This window comes from Humulus lupulus, chromosome 7 (assembly GCF_963169125.1).
Source record: "Humulus lupulus chromosome 7, drHumLupu1.1, whole genome shotgun sequence".
In the NCBI taxonomy this organism is placed as follows: domain Eukaryota; kingdom Viridiplantae; phylum Streptophyta; class Magnoliopsida; order Rosales; family Cannabaceae; genus Humulus; species Humulus lupulus.
Window position 1 is genome coordinate 177,120,973 of NC_084799.1, and position 4,607 is coordinate 177,125,579.

The window sequence follows — 4,607 nt, forward strand, 5'->3', positions numbered from 1 at the left end:
TAAATATAGATTGATTAAATAAGGTTACTGTAATGACCCGAATTTGCTAATCGGGCTTAGGGCCTTGATTAGTGTGCCTGGAGGGCAATAAGTGGTTTAATTTGCCTATATGTGAATTTAAGTGTATATATGATTATGATGCATGTTTAATTGAGTTAAATGTGCATGTGGGCCCCGTCTGGATATTGGGGGCATAAATGTGATAAATGAAATATATGTTGTATATGTGTGATATGTCTGTACAGCACGATCCGAGACAGTCCTGGGAAGCAGTTAGCCAGAGAGTCACAACGGGGTTGAGATTCGGACTCGGGGCGAGTCGAGGGGTAATTCGGGTATTAGTTGAGTTATGGGATTGTCGGGACATAGAAATAAATATTTGGAGATATATTTGAGGATAGAATGCCTAGGTGGGAATATTTGGGAAATTTACCATTTTTGCCCTCGGGGACGTTTTGGTACCCCGAGCCTTGAGGTAACCTTTAGACTTAAGTTATATAAAACAAATAAAAGAAAGGAACTGTTTAGAAACCTTGAAAAACCGACCTATACTTTCCTAGAACTGAAGTTACTTTTTTCTTTCCTTTCTCTTACACTCTCTAAGATAAAACTCAAGAGGAAACTCATAGGAAATTCTTGGTGCGAGTTAGCATAAGCAAGGGGATTCAGTTGTGTTAACTCGGGAGCTTAAGGCTTGTGGATTAAGGTTCAACATCAGGGGTTTGAATTCAGCAAGAGGTAAGTTTTCCATGGAAGTTATACTTAAGTTTCAGCTGTGTTTTTCCAAGCTTTCATGTGAGTAGAAACTAGGCTGTTTTTGGATACTTTGGTTGTGTTTTGGGGCAGATTTCTGTTGAGTTTTGGTGTAGATATTGGGCTGGAATGAAGGTGTTATTATCTGGGATTATTGGCTTAGCTTTGGTGGGAATTGGCTTGAAGAAAGGATGAAAAACTGATGGGAAAATCTGGGTTCGCTGTATAGTCGCGGCCCAAGGAAGGGTGCGTCGCGGCCCGCGTACGCGCGCAGCCATGGGAGGCTGAGAAAATTCAAGCGCGCCGCGGCGCTTGCAGGGCGCGCCGCGGCCCGCGTGGGGGTCAGTGGGGAGCTAGCCTCTGTTTTGAGGCTAGCCGCGGCTCTAGTGGGAGGGGCCGCGACCCTTAGTGTCAGTGAGGATTTTAATGATATTTTTGACTTGGGAACTTAAAGGGTAAGGCTCGGGATGGATTTTATCATTCGGATTGATATAATTCAAGGTTTCAGAGATTAGGGTTATGGTTTGAGGTTATTTGTTGGGTTAGAATTTGATGGTCGGATATTGTTATGTGTTGTGACTAGGATTTCGGCGAGGCTCACGTTAGCGGACTGTGCTCGGGGCATCGGTGCTCAAGAAGCTCGGAACTCAGGTAAGAAAACCCCTGTTTCCATAGAGCTTGTGTGCAGGGCTGAGCCCAATGTATTGAATGGAAATGACATGCAGGGCCGAGCCCTATATACTAGAATTGTAGAGCATGGCTCTTTATCTGTTTGTGCTTGAATTCTGTGCTTGTTGCTATATCGTGTTTGGTATTACATGTGTGTTCGACAAGAGCCGGGAACGGTGTAGACCGGGAACGGCGTGGGGCCGGGAATGGCATCAAGCACGATGAGTGCAAGGCCGAGAACGACTTGAGGCCGGGAGCAGCGTTGAGCACGTGGGGTGCAAGTTGCCAGGGCGAGTCCCTAACAGGATACCTGGGATATCCTAATGGCATGGTTCGCGAACCCAGGGCTTGGTAAGCGCCTGAGACGGCTAGGCCGTGTGTATTTAGCCATTGACGGCCTGCTTATATGTTTGATTTATGTATTGCATATGTTATCTGTTTTGGGTTTTCTTGCTGGGCTTCAGCTCACAGATGCTCTATGGTGCAGGTAAGGGTAAAGAGAAGATCAACCAACCATGAGCACAGCTGGCGTGAGGCAGCGTGTACATGTCCGGCCAGCCTGGCTGTCACAGCTAGGGGATTTTGGGAGATGCTTGTAAATGAACTTAGATTTTGTCGTTTAGTCGACTCTGATCAGTTTTGTATTGTAAATATTTTCTAAACTATGTTTTGGGATCCCAAGAGTAAACTTTTATGATTAGCTATGAAAAATTATTTTCTCTAATGTTTTTTTTTTTTAAATTATGGCTTAGTTACACATTTTGAGTTAAAACCTCGATTAGCGAGTTGAAAGCACGATTTTAAACACACTTAGTAACGGCTCTAAGGAAGTAGGGCGTTACAACTTGGTATCAGAGCGAGCCAAGGTTATTGGTTCTGGAGATTGACCGAACATGTACACACGCAGTCAGTGACAGGTTAACTCAGGGTTGGTTGGTAAGAATGGTTGGTATGTCTGAATAAATGTTTAAATGCCCTGTATACCTGTTTATTTTGTATAGAGCATGATGAATTAGTTAACATATGCATGATGCTAGGGCATGGCCCGTTGTGTGTTATATGCTATATGAGCTGTTTTGTGTGGATTACTGATGTGCCTGGGAGGTGGTTTTGGATGTTGTTATCTTGCCTAATGAGCGGCGTCGTTGGTTGCAGGCATATTTGTTAAGATGCCTCGTCAATCAGCTAGACTCCGGGGCAGTAGGGTCGAGGATAACAATCAGGGTCAGGATCCTCCACCTGCCCCTCAGAACTGACAACAGATATTGGCTGAAATGGAAGCCAGACTGCAGAGAACAGAGGAAGAGCTACGACAGATGAGGCAACAGGCCCTGCCTCAGGTTACTGGGCTGCCAATGCAGCAGGCTGCAGTGCCAGTGCCTGTTCAGTCTACTCTGGAGAATAGGTTGGAACCTTTGTATGAAAGGTTCAGGAAGCAGCAACCTCCTACTTTTGAGGGTGGTTCGAACCCATTGCTGGCGGAGCAGTGGATGAACCTGATTTCCTTGATCTTGGATTTTATGAGGGTCGAAGGACATGACAGGGTTGATTGTGCAAGCTATATGCTCAGGGCTGATGCTCGCATCTGGTGGGATGTGGTGAGCCAGTGGAGGAATGTTGCGGTTATGACATGGGAGGAGTTTAAAAGTGTTTTTAACGAGAAATATTACAGTGTGGCAGTGCGAGCCGCGAAGGTTGATGAGTTTATCAACCTGACTCAGAATCGATCAACAGTAATAGAGTATGCAATCAAGTTTGATAGATTGGCGAAGTTTGCGCCAGATCTAGTGCCGACAGATGCGGCCAGGAGGGATAGGTTTGTGCGGGGGTTGAATGTTATGATTGCCTGCGATGTGAATATTACCTTGGATCCAGCGACTACCACTTATGGCCAAGCGGTGGATAAGGCCCTTACTGCTGAGAGGGCTAAGGATCAAATATGGAAGGACAGCGCTGTTAGGCGCGATGCCAGGAGGACAGTGCCTCCTTTTGTTGGGACCAATCGGGGCAGTGGTTCCAGTGAGCAGAAAAGAAGAGCTCCGGAATCATTTACTCCTCCTAGTACTGATAGGAGAGTGCGGGGTGCTACCACCGGCCGACAGGGTGGCGGTGATAACTGGAGGAGTTTTCCTATGTGTCCACGGTGCAGGCGTCGACACCAGGGTGAGTGCAGGATCAGGGCCTGCTTTGTTTGTGGGAGTGTCAGCCATTTGAAGATGGATTGCCCTCAAGTTAAGAAGGAGGAGCAGAAGCAGAGTGACAGTCTTACTCCTGCCAGGGTGTTCACTTTGACACAGACTGAGGCGGAGGCTAGCCCCTCAGTGGTGACAGGTCAGATCTCTAGTGCTGGTTCTTTGTATTCTGCATTGTTTGATTCAGGGGCTACCCATTCATTTGTATCTGCTAGGGTGATAGATCAGCTTTGTAGACCTAGTGGTGTGTATGCTAGGGGATTTCAGACTTTGTTGCCAACAGGAGAGTTGGTAGTCTCTAGGAAGTGGATTAGGGCATTGCCTGTGGAGGTAGATGGTAGGGAGTTGTTTGTTGATTTAATTGAGATGGAGATGGATGATTTTGACATGATCTTGGGAATGGATTGGCTATCCAAGTATGGGGCAACGATAGACTGCAGGCGCATGATGGTGACTTTTGAACCGGAAGGGGAGGTACCCTTTGTGTTTGTGGGGACAGTTGGTGGACCACGTGTACCGATGATTTCAGCTTTACGGGCTAGGGACCTGATACAGAAAGGTTTCATGGGATTATTGGCAAGCGTTGTGGATATTTCTAGGACGGTGCCGGTTGGACTGGGTGAGACAAGGGTAGTGTGTGAGTTTCCGGAGTTATTTCCAGCGGATCTGCCAGGGTTGCCACCTCAGAGGGAGATTGACTTTGTTATAGAGTTGATACCAGGAGTGGAGCCAGTATCTAGGGCACCTTATAGAATGGCTCCGGCAGAGTTAAAGGAGTTAAAGATTCAGCTGCAGGAGTTGCTTGATTTGGGGTTCATTAGACCGAGTTTCTCGCCATGGGGTACTCCAGTGTTGTTCGTTAAGAAGAAGGATCGGTCCCTCAGGATGTGCATTGACTACAGGGAGCTGAACAAGTTAACCATTAAGAATAAGTATCCATTGCCTAGGATCGATGATTTGTTTGATCAGCTACAAGGAAGGACAGTGTTCTCC